General features: G+C 41.8%; 1 pseudogene; it reads right to left on the bottom strand.

Annotated features, from left to right (window-relative positions):
* Positions 1-366: 366 nt before the first annotated feature.
* The window catches only part of LOC124041399, a 67,365-nt pseudogene continuing 44,881 nt past the window's right edge, over positions 367-22,850 (bottom strand).

Genomic DNA, 22,850 nt, shown 5'->3' with positions numbered 1-22,850 from the left:
AGAATCTAAACTATAAAATATATTTTGATTTGTTTAAGACTTCTTTGGTTACTACATGATTCCATATATGTTATTTCATAGTTTTGATGTCTTCACTATTATTCTACAATGTAAAAAATGTAAATAGCCATGTTATTTTTTACTCGTTATTGTTATTCCACCCTAATCCTAATTCTGTCGTTATTCACTTTGTATTTATTCCTCGTGTCAGTCTGCCCAAACAGCTTTGACTTCTGAACAAATCCTCCTGTGCTCTTCAAAGTTTACTTTCTGGAGAAAACTCATTAACATGCTAACTAGAGCTATATATTCCCAATACAGTACTTCCCGAAAATATTTTGATGAAATACTCTTACACAATTTTAGGCAGTTTATTTTATTACATTAGTCAATATTGAAACATCAAATAAACATGCAAAGTATAACTATCTATTTACAACAATTTCAGCGAACAAAATGTCTACATTCAAATGTTACAGTATGAACACATTTTACAGGAAGACGTCCCTAGAACATTGATGTCAATAACACAACATCACCTTGACATTTTTAGGAAAATAGGCTTCTCCAACGTTGGCCAATCAGTCTGTCAGAGGCAAGTGGGTAGGGGAGGGAATGTCGTATAGTACACTCTCATTGGTCAGGTTGGTTGCTTGGCCTTGCAGTACCTGGACTTGTGTCCTGTGTAGAATGTGTCCTGCCATTGCAGATATTTATCCACTACTGTGTCCATTCACTGCAGAAAAACAGATCACTAATTATGTAGTTACGTCTTGGGAGAGGAGAGATTGAGTCGAGTCCAAAAAGAGGGGCTCACTTGACAACATTATTAAATAGCAAACACATTTGTTGCGAATCCACAGTAAAAGGAAATGGGAAAAGGGAATTTGTGGGATTCTCGTGAAACAAAGGGAATATTTCCTTAGTGGTTTGATTTAGTGGATTACTTTGCTCCGTTTTGGCACTGGCTACAGTAGCGTAGGGGAATTCAGGTGACTCAACACAATGACCATGTGACATAGACTGTATGATTTAGCACTGATCTACATATATATTAGTTCAGTGCACATTTTTCCTCTTTACCATAGACCAGATTCTAAGAGAAGATCAAACTGTTCTTATAAAGTTGCTCTAGCAACACAGGGAAGCATTTTGTATCAAAACTGTAGTAAGTTCAATATAAGTGTACATTCAATGTAAGTAACATCTAAGTTTGGTCCCCAGTGGTAGTATAATTGAGGGCAGTTCTCTATATGATTAGATTTTTAGATAGCCTCCATTTGCATCGCATTACAATCAATACTTATCTTCCCCAAAGAAACAGAAAGCAAAATACAGTCATCATTGGTAACAGTGCAAAACAAAACCGAAATCATTTTTTTTTCTATTTTTCTATTTTCATCAGTAGTTTAGTTAGCTCATTATCAAAGATACTGTATTTGATATTTCGTTCTATTGCACTGAACAAGACCATGCTTGGCAGAGCAAATTCATTGGATTGCGTTTTAGAAAAAGAGAAGGATAGAAGAAAACCCTTATGGCGAAAATGAGATTAACACAAATGTTAATGCTGCATTATGGTGAATTATTTCAAATATAAACTTCCATTGTGCACATTCATTACGAGAACGCATTACTATGATCAATATCATAATCATGAAACAAATCATTATGTTGTTATTCTATGCTCTGGACAACCTGCTTGTCAATGGCTTTACGGAAATGGGTGAAAGCATTGTAAAAGAAAAATGCACTTAATATTTAGGATATAAACAAACATGCATAGATTGTGAGACTGTGTCTGTCTGCACAGGACTATGGAATGTTGCTGTGTTCCTTTTGCATGCTGATATAGCATGCTATTACCTTCGATGGAGGATTTTCCACGCAGCAATGAGAACTAAGGATGAATCATTTCAAAATGTACGCAACAAAGTCAAAAGGGAACCATGAAGGATTACAAATCAAATTGAAATCTTTGGTCCTTTGGTTATTACTTCTATGTGAAAACATTATATATGACAATATATATGACATTCATCATCACTCACAATACACAACAGGACATTGACAAAAGATTGAGGGAGGAAGCTTTGCATGTTAGTTCAACATGCAAAGCTTCCTGGATGATGAACCGATGATTGATTTTGACTTCCTGTTAAAATACAGTAGTGGTTTCACCTCTATTTAAAATGTCCTAAAACAAGGTGCTAGCGTTACGATTAAGACGGCATGTAATCACAAAGCACAGCGGAAAATATTATCTACCAGCTCCAATGAAACAATACTGCATATATCACTGTTACTCGTGCGTCCACTAGGTGCTGTATATCCACACCATTCTATTGCATTATTCCTGCATTATTCCCGCATTATTCCTGCATTATTCCAGTTAAGGTGCTGGCAGTTGTGTCCCTTGTAAAACATAAAAAACAGAATAGTATGATGGAAACAGAATAGTATGATGACAAATTAAATAACATGGTTTATAGGTGCCTTTGAGAGTCAATTTCCATAATGTGGTGCAGAGAGCCAATGCTACTGGATATATAATGGTAATAAAGTGAGAGAGGAAATGGTAGCGGGGGGGATGAGAGAGAGAGAAAAAGAGAGAGTGAAATGTCTCTATTCTTTTGGAACTTTTGTGTGTGTAATGTTTACTGGTCATTTTTTTAAATGTTTATTTCACTTTTGTTTATTATCCATTTGACTTTCTTTGGCAATGTAAACATAACGTTTCTCATGCCAGTAAAGCAACTTAAATTGAAATTGTTTTGAGAGACAAAGAGAGAGAGAGAGAGAGTATGCAAGGTTTAAAAAGGCTTCTAAAGTTTGACATTTGTGCTTTAAAATTTCACACTTGATTTGCCGTAATGAAAAATGTATCAACCCCTACAAGAAAACTCATTAATTTTAGTCCATATAATAATTCACATTTCATGTTGCTGCAGGATCATTTTCCTGCTGTAGAAAACTGGCTCATATTAAGATCCTCGTCTATGACCAACAGCAGGCGAGAATAAAATAACTACATGGAAATCAATCAATTATGAAAAGCAGTAATGAGCTAAATAAGGTATAATAAATGTGGCACGGACATTTTATTCTCCTAAGGATGTTGACTGTACACTATGCCTCACTCATGACATGAATGTAAAAATGTGCATTGTTTGAGAAAAAACATGAATGAATCACAGACAGAAACATACCCAAACACACTCCCACACCCCTGTGATTACAAGTACAGGTAGTATGTCCAATAGAGGAGGTTGACGAATACAAAGGACAGGGGGAAGGTCATCCTGGAGTAATTGTCTATTAAGTGGGGATTCTCCACATGGCAACAGTTTGCAGCTCTGCGCAGGACCTTGCGGAGGAGGACCAGGACAATGAGGCAGCGGTTGGGGGGGCTCCTCAGGGGCCTCAGGCTTGGGCTCACTCCCAGTGGGGCTGGAGGGGTAAAGCTCCAGCTCAGCTGTGGGCGCTAAGGCCGCCTCATCTGCAGCAGCTTTCTCCTTACGCCTCTTGGCCCGGTTGTTTTCAGCGGCGATGGTGGTGACCATGCCGTTCATCTCCTCGTCAAAGCCTCCCATCTGGTGACCGTACTGGAGGAGGGGAGGGAGAGAGAGAGCGAGAGTGACAGTGAGAAGAGGATTGTAGAGTCGCCCCAATCAACTGATGCTCTCATCTGAAATAAACCCCCAAAATGGCGGAGATACTTACATCCATACAGTACGAGCAGACGAAACATGGCAAAGGTGATGAAGATGATGACTCTGATAATGATGACGATGACGACAACGATGACCACAGTAATAATGCTGATGATGACAATGATCAAGGTCATGTAAATTATGGCAATGCTCATGATGATGAAACCGGCAACAATAACCGCACGACTGACGTTAACAACGCTGAAGGCATCACCATGACAATGTTGGCATCGGGATGGTTAAGGGTGCAGAAGTGGGCCACGGCGTACTCGATCAGGGCTCCGAAGATGAAGCTGAAGCAGATGCCCAGGTACACGTCGATGGCTTTGATGAAACAGTTGGCGTTGGGCAGGGACGTCCTGGCACCCATCATCAACGTGGTCATGGTCAGAACCGTGGTGACTCCTGTCACAATACACAACACAATGGCTGGATGATTCATTCAGTGTTTGAAATCATCAAGATGTCCAGTGTCCTGGAGTTTTCATTTCCATTCACATATAACAACACAACCCCTAGGGCTTAATGATGGACTACATCTCTAGTCACTCCTCACATGTAGAATTCAGCTTGAGTTGACTTACCTGACATCAATACATTGAACAAAAATATAAACGCAACATGCAGCAATTTCAAAGATTTTCCTGAGTTACAGTTTGTAAGGAAAATCAGTCAATTTAAATAAATTAATTTGGCTCTAATCTATGGGTTTCACATGACTGGGAATACAGATATGCATCTGTTGGTCACAGATACGGTACCTTTAAAAAAAGTAGGGGCATGGATCAGAAAATGAATCATCAACTGGTGTGACCATAATTTTCCTCACAAATATCATTCACATTTAGTTGATTTTGCTTTTGATTGTGGACTATGGAATGCTGTCCCACTCCACTTCAATGGCTGTGCTAAGTTGCTGGATATTGGCGGGAACTGGAACGCGCTGTCGTACACGTTAATCCAGAGCATCCCAAAAAAGCTCAATGGGGGACATGTCTGGTGAGTATGCAGGCCATGGAAGAACTGGGACATTTTCAGCTTCCAGGTATTGTGCTCAGCTCCATGCAACATGGGGCCGTTGCATTATCATGCTGAAACATGATGTGATGGCGGCGGATGAATGGCACGACAATGGGCCTCAGGATCTCGTAGCGGTATCTCTGTGCATTCAAATTTCCTTTGATAAAATGCAATTGTGTTCATTGTCCGTAGCTTATTCCTGCCCATACTATAACCCCACTGCCACCATGGGGCACTCTGTTCACAACGTTGACATCAGCAAACCGCTCGCCCACACAATGCCATACACGCTGTCTACCATCTGCCCGGTACACATGAAACAGATTCATCCGTGAAGAGCACACTTCTCTAGCGTGCCAGTGGGGCCATCGAAGGTGAGATTTGCCCACTGAAGCTGGTTACGATGCCGAACTGCAGTCAGGTCAAAACCCTGGTGAGGACAACAGGTGCGTAGATGAGCTTCCCTGAGATGGTTTCTAACAGTTTGTGCAGAACTTTCTCGGTTGTGCAAACCCATAGTTTCATCAGCTGTCCGGGTGGCTGGGCTCAGACGATCCTGCAGGTGAAGAAGCCAGATGTGTGGATCCTGGGCTGGCGTGGTGGGTCCTGGGCTGCTGTGGTTACATGTGGTCTGCGGTTGGGAGGGAGGTTGGACATACTGTTGGACATACTAAAACAAACTTGGAGGTGGCTTATGGTAGAGAAATTAACATTCAATTATCTGGCAACAGCTATGGTGGACATTCCTGCAGTCAGCAAGCTAATTGCATGCTCCCTCAAAACATCTGTGGCATTGGAAAAATGCTCACTAACAGGGATGTAAACAAATTTGTGAACAAAATGAGAGAAATATATGTTTTTTTATGTATATGGAAAATATCTGGGATCTTTTATTTTAGCTCATGAAACATGGGACCAACACTTTACATGTTACGATTCTATATTTTTCAATGTACATCAGGCTAGCTTTGAGGGTGTGCTCCCTGGTTTGAGGGGCAGTGGTTTACCGATACAGATCCTTGCGGGGACGGAAGACTGGCTGATCCAGAAAGAGACCCAGGAGAGGACCACCAGCAGGCTGGAGGGAACGTACGTCTCCAGGATGAAGTACAGGATGCTTCTCTTCAGCTCAAAGTGGAAGATCAGCTTGGGGTAGTGGCCTGTGAGAGAGAGAAACAGAGCGAGATGACAGCACAGAGACATGAGAACAAGTGTGCAAGTAGAACCCAAAAGTTTCCTGAAGGTTTCAATTTACTACCTACCATCAATTTTAAAAGATGAACGTGGCAAACATTTATAGGTCGATTATAATTTTTGTTGAGTTGCTTGTCAAAAGCTTCATGCTGATAAATATCCTTTTATGTACCCCTAAGTAAATGTGTCACGCACGCTAATGTTTCATCTGTCACAAAAGACTCAAACTAAACAGTAGCCAAACGGTAGTATATGTGTGAAAGGATAATGTTAAAGGTAGGACGTGAAAGTTGAACCTGTTTCATAGATGGCCTCAGACGCAGATGTGTAGTGGTCCTCTACTGTGTACTGAGCCAGACGCAGAGTGTCCAAACCACTGACCGACTCATTCCCTCTGGTCCAGTAGAACATCACATCATTGATGTTGTAGCCCCCTGTATATATATAGAGAGAGAGAGAAAGAGAGAGAAGAAGAGAGAAGAAGAGAAGAAAGATGATGTCAAGTCAAAGACAGCAAGACAGGTAATGGGGGTCTATTGCACTAAGTGGCTATATGTTTTTGAAATAGCACTTTATCACACATACCAACGGCAGCGTAGCCTAGTGGTTAGAGCGTTGGACTAGTAACCGGAAGGTTGCGAGTTCAAACCCCCGAGCTGACAAGGTACAAATCTGTCGTTCTGCCCCTGAACAGGCAGTTAACCCACTGTTCCCAGGCAGTCATTGAAAATAAGAATGTGTTCTTAACTGACTTGCCTGGTTAAATAAAGGTAAAATAAAAATTAAAAAAATACTTAAGCATCTAAAATACAAACTACCCTCCATAAAATAATGAATAAAGGTTAGCTGGTCACTGAGCTGTAAGTGTGCGACAGCCACAAGCAAGCTTCGCAATGTTAATGTTTTATTCAAACTACTTTTTATTAAATATGCTTTATTAAATAAGTAACGTAGAGCAACAGCCCTCCATTGCTCATTGTGAAGAACTGTGACAGTAAGACTGAATAGGAAATGCTAATGCAAATGCAGGGCAAGAGAAGGCCAGAAGGAAAGAGCGGCAATGAGGACATCACTGCTTTAAGTTTCCTTCCTGCCGAACACCCCAGCAGGTGATTCATACATATTTCACGTCTTATATATATCAGGACCTTACATAATCCCAGTGGTGGAAAAAGTACTCAATTGTCATACTTGAGTAAAAGTAAAGATACCTTCATAGAAAATGACTCAAGTATAAGTTACCCAGTAAAATACTACTTGAGTAAATGTCTAAAATGTACTTAAGTATCTGTCACGCCCTGATCTGTTTCACCTGTCTTGTCTTGTCTCCACCCCCCTCCAGGTGTCGCTTATTTCCCTGGTGTATATATCCCTGTGTTTCCTGTCTCTCTGTGCCAGTTTGTCTTGTATGCCTTTCAAGTCAACCAGCGTTTTTCCCCGTACTCCTGCTTCTATTCTCTTTTGCTAGTCCTCCCGGTTTTTGACCCTTGCCTGTTTTCTGGACTTTGTACCCGCCTGCCCTGACCTCGAGGCCTGCCTTCCACTCTGTACCTCCTGGACTCTCAACTGGTTTGGACCTTTTCCCTGTCCACGACCATTCCCATACCCCTTTTGGATTGTTTAATAAATATCAAGACTTGAACCACCTGCCTCCCTTGTCTGCATCTGTGTCTCGCCGTGTGCCCTTTATAGTATCAAGAGTAAAAGTCTAAACCAATTAAAAGCAAATCCGATGGCACAATTTTGTTTTTATTGATGGAAGCCAGGGGCTCACTCCAACACTCAGACATGATTTACAAACAAAGCATTTGTGTCTAGTGAGTCCGCCAGATCAGAGGCAGTAGGGATGTTCTCTTGATAAGTGTTTTCAATTTTCCTGTCCAAATGTAATGAGTACTTTTGGGTGCCGGGGAAAATGTATGGAGTAAATAAGATGTTATTTTCTTTAGGAATGTCATGAATTAAAAGTAAAAAGTTGTCAAAAGGATAATTAGTAAAGTATGGATACCCCCAAAAACTACTTAAGTAGTAGTTTAAATTATTTTTACTTGAGTACTTTGCACCTCTGCATAATCCTACAGTCCTACATAGGATTTAGAAGAGCTCACAGTAACACGTTATAACAGTGCACATAAACATTTGTTGTAAAGTGCTTACTCAATGTGTACTGAAATCTTGAAAGAAGGTTCAGGAGGGCAACTTAATTCCCTTCAATAGTATTTATTGCTGACACATTTTTAGAACAAGCTGTTTACTTTAATTGGCATTCGTTTATAAGGAATAAAGCCACAACCTATATAGGATCAACATTTCTTCCTGGCAATAAGGCTACAACTCCGAAACAGAAAAGTCTCAAAAGTTCAAAGCCCAACCACCTGGCACTTCAGATTGGCTAAAGCAAACAGTTGAACCCAGGTCTGCTCCGAAATACACGTTTTCTATCCCCACGTCAACCTTGCCTTTGGAGATTCATTATGAGACGTAGTTTAGTAATTGACCTGCAGAGGGAGACGTAGAATAAGACACCCTACGACGCGGCTGTGACTGGAGGAGAAGAAATCTCCATTAAACTGGGACACACAGAATCCCCATTTCCTGTGTGCTTCAATACATTAAACACTCATTATCTTATGGCTCTTACTCTACCCTCTCACCATCTCCCGAGAGACACAACATGTGTGAAAATCCAGGGATGTCATAAGTTATTGAGGAAAGTGTGTTTAAATGTAATGCAGAGCACCCTGATGAAAAGTAACAAGAGACATTGAAGCCGATGAGGATCGCTCGTTGTATCTTTTTCAGTGTTGTTGTGTTTTCTCTATAACCAACGAATTGTGGAACTCATGATATTTGTGACTGCCGGGTCAGGGCAATGTGCAAATTGGGTATGAAGCGTGTGCCGGGGGCCGTGGTCCTGTGCAATAGCGCGGGAATGGTTACATTAGGAAATTAAGGGGCTGTCTTAAGGTGCTCTGAAGCCTGAAAAGTGTACTGCACTGCAGCCTGGAGAGATGAAAGCTTTTGCCTCTTAAAATATCCTGCTCACTGAGACACTGAGATGAGCCCATCTTAAAAATGGCTGCATAGAGACTTTTAAAATCTTCAAAACCAAATCTCGCTACAGTATCCTCCACTGTGGTGAGCGTGGTCTCATCATTAAGCAACAATCAAACCTGGCTGTGAATGTCTTCCCGACTCCAGGCCTTTTCTGCTGTCAGTAGCCACTAAAATATGTCTCCGCCATATCTATCTAAACATCTGGTGCTCGTCTTCTCTTTAAACTTCCTTGTTGGAAGTAAAGTGTGGGCTGGGGAGCGAGGACGAGCGGGGAGCAATGTTCAATTTTTGGCAGCACATTAAAAATAATTAAACCTCACAGTCTAGCTCTTTTCAGTGTGCTGCTGAAGCAAGGCTGTGGGAGTCTGGGATGCACAGTATACGTTTAACCTGGCAGTAATGTAAAGGGGAAAATCCTTGACTTACCTCGACATGTATTGAGTGGGATGAGTGGGACAGGAGCTCCCTCTGGTTGAGTTTGATGTTGACATGACGTTCGATGTGTTGCTTTGGCAGCGATTTGGCTATAGCTTAGCACGACTTGCTGTCATTAAAGGTTGTGGAGGCGAGCGAGGAAGAGGGAGGGAGAGAGAGATAGAGTGGGAGAGAAAGAGAAGGATGAAGAGAGCGAGAGAGAGAAGGATGAAGAGAGAGAGAGAGAGGAGAGAGAGAGAGAGAGAGAGAGAGAGAGAGAGAGAGAGAGAGAGAGAGAGAGAGAGAGAGAGAGAGAGAGAGAGAGAGAGAGAGAGAGAGAGAGAGAGAGAGAGAGAGAGAGAGAGAGAGAGAGAGAGAGAGAGAGAGAGAGAGAGAGAAAGAGAGAAATGGAGACTTCTGCTCTAAACCCTTTGCATTCCTCCCTTGCTGGCTCCCTGCAGTTTTGAGCTTATGTAACACAGAGCTCCAGCTAGAGCTGAGGCTGTATCAGAGACAAGACAGGCGTGATCCCAATATGTGGATGGCTGGTGAGGGCTGATGACTAGCGTGAAGAGGGTTTGGGGCCAGCCAAGGACAAGAAGCTGGGCCGATGGGGGCAGACACTGTCCCTGTTTCCATGAGTTACAGGCAGCTTTGGGTAATACAATAAATGGGGAAAGGACACCTACACATGTACACACCCCTGCTCACTTTCACTCACACACACACACACACACACACACACACACACACACACACACACACACACACACACACACACACACACACACACACACACACACACACACACACACACACACACACACACACACACACACACACACACACACACACACACACACACACACATTCTCTCCCTCTCTGTTTTGAACAGAACCATCAAACCTAATCATGCCTCACAGCTCCTTCCTGTGTACTACAGTTTCCAAGGTACCCTAGTAGCAGCTTAGGCAGAGCTCTGTACATTTTCTTACTATTTATTCACTTTCAAGTTTGAAAGCTAGCTTGCTTGGTAGCATTACTAGCTCGCTAGTGTGTTTTGATTTGATTCAAATACACCAGTCTATTTGTTGTTGTTTCTACACTCTCCTCGCTGGCAGTGATGATTTCATTGCTCAGGAGATTTCCTCTAAAGTCATGTCGTAAACTGGCTTTCATCATTATCCTGAGTGTGCGGAGAGCTCAAAAACGTAATCTCGTTTTAAAAGACCAGAGAGAGTCAACAGCTACAGAGAAGTCGCAGTCAGACGGCGGGGACGGCGAGGCACCGGTGAGACGCCTTGAATGGAGATGGAACTGTGTTGACCATATACTCCCTCTGCTCAAGCCATATGGTTGCCTCTTGACTGTTGCTCTGTCTGATGGAGGCTTCAAACACTCAAAACGTTCAACTCTTGGCTGAAAATCGTAGTCCTGTCCTACTCTGTCATATAGCTGTTTTATTTTGTAGTTTTTTGCTTTTTAAAGTGCTTTGAGATTCTCTCTGTAATGAAAAGCACTTCAGAAGATGAATAAATTATTATTATTATTATTAGACAGCCACATGTTGCTGTTTAGCTAGAGGTTAATCTGAGGTGAAATCTTACAGCTCTCCAGTTGCAGAGTGCAGGTCTGCTTGTCCATGGGGTACTTGGTCAGGTCCATGTTGCAGGCCACAGTGGTGGTTATCCTGGAGAAATGAGAAGCAAAACACAGGTCAGTTGTCAACCTCAAAGGTTTCTTCCCCCCCTTTGCAGAACCACCTCAGTGTTTACCCATGTATTTCTTCTGGCCTACCTCTAGCACTACTACAACTGTTTCTGTCCCTGGCCTCTCCGCAATCCTAACCTTCATTTTTCATTTTTCATTTTTCTGATATTTCATTGAACCCTTTTCCCTATAGAACCATCTTTCACTCTCTATCACCCCTTCCTTGCTCTCCTCCTGCCCCCCTTATCGTGCCCTCTGTCTTCCATGGCACTTCCACCTCTGCACACAGCTCCTCTCTGACAGACCCATGTCCCCGGGCAGTGGGCATCCATATATGGAAAATACCTTCATGGTTCTACCAGGGAAATAATAAAAAAATAATATAATAATACGTTTTTTTTTCTCCAATAGGTTAGAGGTCAAAATGATTGACACCCTGTCTTCAATACATTTCAATTATTTGCCTTGCATGGATAATGGCACTGAGACATGCGTATGGACTGCACTCTTCAATTCAAACCACGGGTTTTCAATGGGGTTCATTTCGACGCCAAGCCCACCACTGGTGGGTTCGGCATCCAAATGACAATGCATAAGCAGACAATAACCCCATAGTTACTGTAAAATATGGTGGTGGATCTTTGATGTTACAAACACACATGCAGTCACACACATATGCCATGCACACTGTACAAATATAAGCTAAAGTAAAGCTCACACGTCTAGATAGATTGGCATGAAATTAACCATACACATACTGTACCAGTCAAAAGTTTGGACACACCTACTCATTGAAGGGTCTTTCTTTATTTTATTATATTCTACATTGTAGAATAATAGTGAAGACATCAAAACTATGAAATAACACACATGGAATCATGTAGTAACCAAAAGTGTGTTCTACAAATTTTAGATTCTTCAAAGTAGCCACCATTTGCCTTGATGACAGCTTTGCACACACTTGGCATTCTCTCAACCAGCTTCATGTAGTCACCTGGAATGGATATCAATTACGCAGAGTAGGTGAACGCATGATCTCCGCATGTGTGGTTTCCACCGTGGAGCATGGAGGAGGAGGTGTGATGGTGTGGGGGTGCTTTGCTGGTGACACTGTCTGTGACTTATTGAGAATTCAAGGCACACTTAACCAGCATTGCTACTACAGCATTCTGCAGCGATACACCATCCCATCTGGTTTGCACTTAGTAGGACTATCATTTGTTTTTCAACAGGTTTTTCAATGACCCAACAGAACTCCAGGCTATGTAAGGACTATTTGACCAAGAAGGAGTGTGATGGAGTGCTGCATTAGATGACCTGGCCTCCACAATCACCTGACGTCAACCCAATTGAAATGGTTTGGGATGAGTTGGACCACAGAGTGATGGAAAAGCATCCAACATGTGCTCAGCATATGTGGAAACTCCTTCAAGACTGTTGGAAAAGCATTCCAGGTGAAGTTGGTTGAGAGACTGCCAAGAATCTAAAATATATTTTGTACAATGTAGAAAATTGTAAAAATAAGAAAAACCCCCCTTGAATGAGTAGGTGTGTCCAAACTTTGGACTGGTACTGTACGTGCTCACTCACATGATACAGAACAATGCAGTGTATCATTGATGTGGATTGTGAATCAATAAACAGAAGCCTACCAGTCTAAACAAGTCAGCACCACAGACAGCACCTATACTCCTTTACCCCTATAGAAAATTCAAGGTGTGCCAATAAGCAGAAGCAGAGACATGCTGTTCGTTCAGCACCACCCCGACTGAGGTGCGTTCAGTTCGCTTCAACGTTTGCCTTGTTGCGTGATGGTTTGTACTGAATAACACACTTCCTTTGAGGTACATTTGCTCCTGCTTGGTTGGTACGGTGAGGTGTGGCCTGATCCATATGGGTTTGACCATCTGAAATCACAAAACTGCTGAATGTATCTGCCATCTGGGCCACCGTAATCACAACGTTTTTCAGCCGATTGTTAGTTAGTACAGTGCCGTTTCCGTTGAATTCAACGTTGCACACCGCTCTGTCATACTGAACGCAACCCAGTGTAAACAAATCATTGTTCTTAATTGACATGCCTGGTAAAAAAATGAAAAAAAAATGAAAAAGGGGCTTATCTAATTCCAATAGTTCAAGGACTTTGCATTGTTGGATCCATCTATGTGTGTGTGTGTGTGTATGTGTCTGTGTGTGCGTATCCCTGTGCACACACTTGCATGCATTCGTGCGTGCATGTGTGTGCATGCGTGTGCATGTGTGTTTCTCCCACCTCAGGGCGTAGAGCACCGTTCCATTGGGGAAGATCCTGATCAGCCTGTTCTCCACAGTGATGTCATGGAGGAAGGACTTTTTGGAGTCTACGATGAAGGTGTCTGGTACCCAGAGCAGCTCCACCAGCCTGCCGTCCAGACTCAGGCTCTTGTTACCCTCAAACACCAGGCGCTCGTCTGTCCAGCGCTGACGCAAGAAGATAGTGGCCGTGTAGTCCTAAAGTTCAATTTCCAAAGGTCACCATGTTGCAGTTGTACTGCAATAACATTACAACTTCAAGTCTAAACACGGATTATGTAACATAATAAACATACTGGAATGTAATATGTATTTTATTACCACAATGTACAATGTGTCATATGACACAGGAAGTTGTCTCACCATGTTAATCTCTGATATGGTGTCAATGCTGGCAATGTCCAAACTCATGCCCACAGTCACTGGCCCATCTACAGCGATGAGAGATAGACACACAGAGAAAGGGTGAGAGGGGAAGGAGGAGAATAACAGATAGAGAGAGAGAGAGAGAGAGAGAGAGAGAGAGAGAGAGAGAGAGAGAGAGAGAGATGTCCTTGCTTTACTTTCCGTGTCAATGAAGTTCACTGAATTGTACTCAACACAGAGAGGGAGGGACAGAAAGAGAGAAAGAAAGAGCAAGGGAAACTGAAGGAGACATGAAAGAGAAAGAGTGGATTCAGAACACCGTGAGGAATCATAAAAGTAAAACGAAAGCAGTGTTATTCAAAATGCCTCAAGACAAAAAAAAGAAGCACATTTAAGAAACGTATTGCTGAATACTTCACATCAGTGGCAACAGCAAGTGTCGCATGCAGCCCCACACATATAAGAATGCTCCTCTTTTCCCCCTCTCTCGTTCCCTCTCTTTCTTTCACTTACCCACTCTCATTCTTGTACTGTATAACACTGTAGTATTTCTACTTTTGCTTGCCAAAAAACACGGTCGCCTAACTTTTGTGCATGTGTAACCCTGTATGTATGTATGTATGTATGTATGTATGTATGTATGTATGTATGTATGTATGTATGTATGTATGTATGTATGTATGTATGTATGTATGTATGTATGTATGTATGTATGTATGTATGTATGTATGTATGTATGTATGTATGTATGTATGTATGTATGTATGTATGTATGTATGTATGTATGTATGTATGTATGTATGTATGTATGTATGTATGTATGTATGTATGTATGTATGTATGTATGTATGTACCGGTATGCACGCATGGGGGTAAGTCTGGACCACAGGAAGAGAAGTGGGTGTGATTGTAACAGCTAATTGGAATCCAAATAAACAAATACTTGCGTGCATACCAAGCTCACCTACACTGAGGACTCTGTAGAGAGAGAGAGAGAGAGAGAGAGAATGTGTACGTGTGTTTGTATTTATGTGTGTGCATTTCCATCCTTTCCAGGAAGCTGACCTCTTGTGTGGGGTTCATGGCAATCAGGAGTGCACTCATCTCTGCTAATTACATTTGCTCTGATACGGTTCAGTCTCAGCGATCACGAATCAAACGTTAGGCACGTTTAGAGGGATTCTCTGAAGCAGCAACAATGACACTGACAAGGGATTTGCGAGAACTACAAACACTGTGCGGAGGATCAAAGGTCACATTACCTTTATGTCACTGTCTCGGGGTTACACTGTATGTACGGATTCCATATTAGGAAGTTTCACTGAGTATGCGTGGGAATTGTGTCCGCTCAGACAAATAACATACTTTGTCAGGTGCTTACTCTTGATATTAATAGCCTAGCCCTATGAATCAAATCACCATCTGTGTTAATGTGTTTTGTATCATGTATTTATTAGTATTTAGTAAAAGCGAATGTTCGTCATTCACATACTGGGCTATCCATTGGGAATGAGATCGCTTCCATCTGCCAGGTAAAAGCTCGGGGAGATTTATGCTTAGCCAAAATATGGTAATATTGAAATGAATATGGGAATATGGTAAGCCACACAATCACACAGACAAAAAAAAACACGTGCACGAATGCACACTGACGCACACAAGCAGACACACACACACACACACACACACACACACACACACACACACACACACACACACACACACACACACACACACACACACACACACACACACACACACACACACACACACACACACACACACACACACACACACACACACACACACACACACACACACACACACACACACACACACACACAAACAGCTCCTTTGAGCCTCATCTCATTTTCCAGGGATGTGTGCAGTTTCCCTTACTGTCAAAAAAAGGCCTGAGGTACTTGTTGTATCCTTTCATCAGCTTCTGAATGGTGGGAGGCAGAATCTCTCCCTCTTTCACTTCAGCGCTGAGCAGCGAGTTCTCTAACATCCTGAGGAGAAGAAAAGAACGGCAAAAGAACAAATTCAATAATTTAGTGTCCTTCCCCTCAGTGCATTTATCCTCAGTGGATATCAAATGGTTCCTGCTATTCAGCCTGACTATCCTATCTCTGTGCTTAGCCCGTTGAGCTCCACGGTACTTTCTGAATAACATAAGCTGTGAGAAGCAAGAGAAGCACCAGATTAATAGGCCTGCAAACAATTTGGAATGAAAAGGGAGAAAAGAACAAAACTCATTTTTCATAATTGGTTTACTTCGATCCCAACTGGGTCAGAAAACTTGAAACATTCCATCATCAGCAATCTTCCCCATCTTCCTCTACACGCTTGACTCTGCACATCTCCTGAGCTCAGATCAGCTTCCATATGCACTCCCAGTGATTGTTCTCCTTAAAGGCATGTAGCGTTGTAGGGAGATGATTATTTCACCAGGGATTGAGGGGAGAAGAACACTGTAGAATACATTCTAGCACCTTCCCCCCGTGGTAGTGCTGTCCGTTTGTGCAAAACAATCTGGAATCTAAATATGCTCGCAAATTGATGACGCCCTAGAGCTTAGTTAGCAATGTAATGACTATTGAAGGAATGCAGATTAGGCCAAGTGTAGTAGGCAGATACAGTACATTCATCTCCATACACTAGCAGGGATGTATGTGCCCTAATTGTGCTCACAGTCAACAGCCACTCATTTTCGGTCAGTAGAGCTGATTATCTGTTCAAGCAAGGTTGAAGTCCAAAGAGCATTTGTTGCTGTGTTGAATTTAAAGTCCATTTGTAGACTTTTCAACACTGCCACAGTTTCAGAGGTTCACATAAAACTTGATGAATGCATACAGAAAGACCGTGACTTGTAATGGCAGTAGCGTTTGACACTATCTGAGAAGACTGGACAGTTTGTATGTCATGTTTTGTCTTAGATTGTCTTGTCATTATGCTTTCCCTTCTGTTCGTTTCCCCCTGCTGGTCTTATTAGGTTCGTTCCCTTTTTCTATCCCTCTTTCTCCTCTCTCTATCGTTCCGTTCCTGCTCCCAGCTGTTCCTATTCCCCTAATCATCATTTAGTCTTCCCACACCTGTTCCTTATCTTTTCCCCTGATTAGAGTCCCTATTTCTTCCCTTGTTTTCCGTTCCTGTCCTGTCGGATCCTTGTCTATTGTTCACCGTGCTGTGTCTATGTATTGCCCTGTCGTGTCGTGTTTCCCTCAGATGCTGCGTGGTGAGCAGGTGTCTGAGTCTGCTACGTTCAAGTGCCTTCCCGAGGCAACCTGCAGTTCTTGATCAAGTCTCCAGTCTGTTCTCGTCATTACGAGTTGTATTATGCCTTTTGTTTGTAAAGTAACTTTACTGGATTAAAGACTCTGTTTTCGCCAAGTCGCTTTTGGGTCCTCATTCACCTGCATAACATTGTAAGTTAAAAGGGATCTTAACTAGCTTTAAAAGCCTCTAGTCAGTGACTTTTTAAAAGTGTGCTTTAGCTTGCAGTAATCCTGTTTTTATGTCTAGTCCCTGTCTTCTAGTTTTCCCAGTTTTGACCATTCTGCCTGCCCTGACCCTGAGCCTGCCTGCTGTTCTGTACCTTTCGGACTCTGATCTGGATTACTGACCTCTGCCTGCCCCCTGTTTTTGTAATCAACGTTTGTTTCTTCGAACTGTCTGCATCTGGGTCTTATCCTGAGGCCTGATATCAACTGTGGGAAACATTGGAGTGAACATGGGCCGGCATCCCTGTGGAATGAATGCGTTCAACAACATGTAGAGTCCATGTCCCAATGAATTGAGGCTTTTCTGAGGGCAAAAGGGCTGGAGGTACAACTCAATATTAGGAAGGTGTTCTTAATGGTTTGTACACTCGTTGTAGTCTGCTGGGATCTATTACTTTGGAGTGAGATGGGGAGAGAAAGAAACACAGGATGACAAAAAGAGAATGTGCACGCGAAATGTTCTGTCTGTACAATGACTAAACCTAGAAATCCTCAACATTATGAGTCCACATCAACATTATGAGATCATAAAAATCACAAAATCATAAAATTGTTCTCCCATTAGATTTATTCCCCACCAAACCAGACCCAATTTCAATCCCTTTGAGGGGAGGAAGGCAGGCAGACTGAGTGAAAGAATCCCACTACAGCCTGGCTCATCACTGTCCAAATTAGAGGTTGACCGATTAATCGGAATGACCGATCTTGCAACCCTACAGTTAACTAGTCCAACGCAATAATGACCTGCCTCTCTCTCGTTGCACTCCACAAGGAGACTGACTGCCTCTTACGCGAATGCTGTAAGCCAAGGTAAGTTGCTAGCTAGCATTAAACTTATCTTATATAAACAATCAATCATAACCACTAGTTAACTACACATGGTTGATGATATTACTAGATATTATCTAGCGTTGCATATAATCTGACTGAGCATACAAGTATCTAAGTATCTGACTAAAGCAGGCGCATAAACATTCATTCAAACAGCACTTTCGTGCATTTTGCCAGCAGTGTAAACATTCATTCAAACAGCACTTTCATGCATTTTGCCAGCAGCTCTTCGTTGTGCGTCAAGCATTGCGCTGTTTATGACTTCAAGCCTATCAACTCCCGAGATGAGGCTGGTGTAACCAAAGTGAAATGGCTAGCTAGTCAGTGCGCGCTAATAGCGTTTCAAATGACACTCGCTCTGAGCCTTCTAGTAGTTGTTCTCCTTGCTCTGCATGGGTAACGCTGCTTCGATGGTGGCTGTTGTCTTTGTGTTGCTGGTTCGAGCCCAAGGAGGAGCGAGGAGAGGGACGGAAGCTATACTGTTATACTGGCAATACTAAAGTGCCTATAAGAATAGTCAAATGTTAATGAAATACAAATGGTATAGAGGGAAATAGTCCTATAATTCCTATAATAACTACAACCTAAAACTTCTTACCTGGGAATATTGAAGACTCATGTTAAAAGGAACCACCATTTTTTCATATGTTCTCATGTTCTGAACAAGGAACTTAAACGTTAGCTTTCTTACATAGCACATATTGCACTTTTACTTTCTTCTCCAACACTTTGTTTTTGCATTATGTAAGCCAAATTGAACATGTTTCATTATTTACTTGAGGCTAAATTGATTTTATTGATGTATTATATTAAGTTAAAATAAGTGTTCATTCAGTATTGTTGTAATTGTCATTATTACAAATAAGTTGTTTTTTTAATCGGCCGATTAATCGGTATCGTCTTTTTGGTCCTCCAATAATCGGTATCGTTATCGGCGTTGAAAAATCATAATCGGTCGACCTCTAGTCCAAATGTCTACACTATAGAAACACTGGAGGAAGCATTCTCTCTCCTACCTGCCAAACAGTCTTTGGCTTCATCCTGTGAGCTCTGACATTGTATACAGAGAAGTGGACCTGTGAAGGCCCCCAAGGGATAGTCTGGAGAATCAAAGGTTAATACTTCAAAAGGATTCTTCGGCTGTCCATATACGATAACCCTTTTTGGTTCCACGTAGAACCTTTTTTGATTCCAAGTAGGCTTCTACCTGGAACCAAAAATAGTTATTCAAAGGGTTCTCCTATGGAGAAAGCTGAAGACCCCTTTTTTGATTCTAGAAACAACGTTTTTTTCTGACTGTGTACCAACACAGAACCGCAGCATACAATGGTACTAGTGGGCATTTTATCTACTCAATCATCAGCTATATTGTTTGTGAAAAGGGTAAATAAAAAATACAATATTAAGATACACCAGTCCAGCTCTTTTCCCTAGATGAAAGCCTTGCTCTGTGTAGTGAGAAATCTCAGCATGCATTCTGACAGACCTGGCACACCTGCCTGCCTACTGCTTCATCACCTGACACAGTAAGGCAACAGTCCTGCTGCATTCATAACCAAGTGGCAGGTGTGAAATTCACAGTTGTGAAGTCATAAATACCAGTTGGATACATTCATGGGCTTTGAACTCATTGAGAAATGCATATTGGTTAATGGCCAACAAACTGCGTCAACCATGATCTAAAAGTACAGCTTTCATGTTTTTAAACAATTAATAGAGTTCAAAAACCATATTATAGATTCTATATATTATATTACATTTTATAAATAATATTTTGTTGTTACATTTAAAGGACAATTTTGTCACTTTTCAAACTCATATTCATTATCTCAAGCACCATATCAGTGTGCATATACAGTGGTTCCTCAATTAAACGATACGAGCTTATGCTTTGACTGTTTGTGGTAGATGGTGGCATTCTGTCATTGCACCACACTATCACAAGGGGGAGGTAGAACGCTGATCTATCAGTAGTCTAAACTGTGGCAATTAATGGAGGCGTTTTCGGTCTGAGAGCATCTCCTCTGGCACTAGAGTTCTGAATCAGGCAACGGCCGGGCAGAAAAAAAACAGGGGAAGAAAACAAGCATAGCAGGCTGGGAATTCTGCAAACAGCATTTCTAGGATGGGCTACCAGCAGGACAATAGATTTTTTTCCTTTTACTCAGATTACAACCGCTCACTTTCGGGTTATTTGAAAACCAAATCATCTCCAAAATATCGTTATTTTTAAACAAGGACTTGAAAATGAGATTGAAAACTCTGCAAACAACGTTTCCAGTCCGAGAATGAGAATGGTAAATGACTGTGATTAATACATTTGTTCAATACATTGGAATACAAAACCAGCTGTCCATCCACCCATTATGGGCTATTAGCAGGACAATAGACTCTTGCCAAGAAGGAGGGTAGGGGGAGAATTGTATCGTTAAGGATGAATGTTTTCAGTTGATGTCAAAAAAGTTTGATTGGGTTTAAATCAGGAGACCTACATGTAGAGATGAACAAAACATTTGATTAGATATACTGTAGGTGTTGTAGGTCTTTAATTTATTGATCTTTTTATTTTGGTGCTACCCGTTCCAGGGTTGGGACTGTAACCACCAGAGTACTTGAAAATGAGTCGGAGCTGAAAGGATCACCAAAACTAAAAGGTATTTTGGTATTAGTACATTTTCTTTCAAAAAATGTATATAGCCTATCAATGTGTGTATGCATGCTGTGTAATAGAATTGATCATTGTGTACTAAAACTGTGAATATGTTTTTGCAGAGCACACAACTATGCCGACAACCATCCGTGGAGATCAGTGGACTGGACAACAGGCCGCACCGAAAAAATGCATGGTTCCACAGAAAACTAACTGGGATGGATCTCGAGGCAAATGTGGTTTCTTCATCAACATCTTTATGCTTTCGTTAATAAAATAATTGTAAAAATACTCTCGCCAGCTTTGATCCATGCCTGGGCCTGCAGGACGCAAATTCCTTTGTTTGTCTGACAAATCATTGGGTAGAAACTACAGGACAGTACAAACAAGAGGACACACATGGTTAATGTTCTGGAAAAAGTATATATATATATTGGTCATGGCTCCCAAGTGGTGCAGCAGACTAATGCACTGCATCTCAATGCAAGAGGCATCACTACAGTCCCTAGGCTGTATCACATCTGTCTGTGATTGGGAGTCCCATAGGGTGGAGCACAATTGGCCCAGCGCATCTGGGTTTTGCCTTGGTAGGCCGTCATTGTAAATAAGAATTTTTCTTAACTGACTTGCCTAGTGTTTTGTTTGGTAAATTGTTTTGTAAATATGAATTCACATTTGTAGTGCCACTAAATATCTCGAAGCACACACAGCAACGCGTGTTAACGAGTTCCGAGAGCCGGCTACTGTTTGAAAATCCACCCCAACAAGCAATAGCCTACTCGCGTGTGGTCAACTATTTCAGCATTGTTTCACGCTGCTCTGAGACAAGCAAGACTACTTAATAAACATACACATTTTAAAAAATTGTATAAAAGCCCCATAGATATTAATTTAGAACCATCTAAATTGAATTATACCTACTACTGTGCAAGGCAATTTTATGGATCTGCCAGTATTTTCATTTAGAGATTCCGGTAAAGAAATGTGTATGTAGACGGGTAACATTCTTTTTGCACAAATGTGTGATAAGCCTACCAGTTGGTGTAACTGTAATGTTAATTCTCGAGAGGAATTTTGCTCTTCACTATCACAATATTAAAAACGTTCAAATGCATTCATGAATTAAATCGCTTTAGCCGACATGTTGCAGTTCATCTGATGAAAGATTGACTCGATCTATAAGCTCAGGACAATTGTAAAATGGGCAATAAGATACACTGCAAGAAAGGGAACACATATATAACCGTAGAGAATGGTTGCAGGTTGGAGGGCCATCTAACATGTGCAGATCGAAGGGTCATCAAGCGAAACAGACCAATAAAACACGGGTAAACGGCGGGAGTATCTATGACTCTGAGGACTAGGTAGGGTAGGGGGCCCACACCCTCCACTTCTCCCTTCCCTCGGCGCGGGGTTCTGGGCCGGGAGGGTGGCTTCGGCTCTCGCTCAAGCTTGGATCCCCGCATCGCCATGTCGCCTGGGTTGCGCCCAACCGGCTCCATCCCCCTTTCCCCATTAGGCACGGCCGCATGGCGCACCCCCTTTCCCCGTTAGGCACGGCCGCATGGCATACCCCAATATCAAGGTGCACATGGGCCTATTTAAATAATGAATATGAATTCAGAGTGCAGAAATTATAACATTTTAAAGCATTACAGTTTTAAGAATTGTGTGTGTTCAATTATTTGTGACATTGTGGCATTTAAAGCATATAGAAGTTAGAAGCAATAGGATTTGAAGCAATAGCCTACCGGCGTGTGGTCAGCACCGTTTCGCGCTACTCTGAGACAAGCAAGGGGACTGGTCTTGATAAATCAATTTTATTTGTATTTTCACTGAATCTTTGTTTGGGCATTGGTTAGACTACAATTAGGGTGTGGAAATGTTAACATTATTTTGCTTTTAGTACTGTAGCCTACTCCCAACCGGTCACGTTGTACAGCGCCAACCCTGGTTATGTTTTACATTTTTCATGGAATAGAAACACCATAATATTTATCAAATTAATTAAGCTAAATCACTTAAAATGAATCCCATATACTCTGTTCTTACAAAAAGGTTTACAATTCTCTAGTACAGTCAATATTAAAGACTCTCAAA

Source organism: Oncorhynchus gorbuscha, linkage group LG08 (genome assembly GCF_021184085.1).
Source record: "Oncorhynchus gorbuscha isolate QuinsamMale2020 ecotype Even-year linkage group LG08, OgorEven_v1.0, whole genome shotgun sequence".
In the NCBI taxonomy this organism is placed as follows: Eukaryota; Metazoa; Chordata; class Actinopteri; order Salmoniformes; family Salmonidae; genus Oncorhynchus; species Oncorhynchus gorbuscha.
Note: the sequence above shows the minus strand (reverse complement) of the source record. Positions and strands in the feature narration are given on the sequence as shown.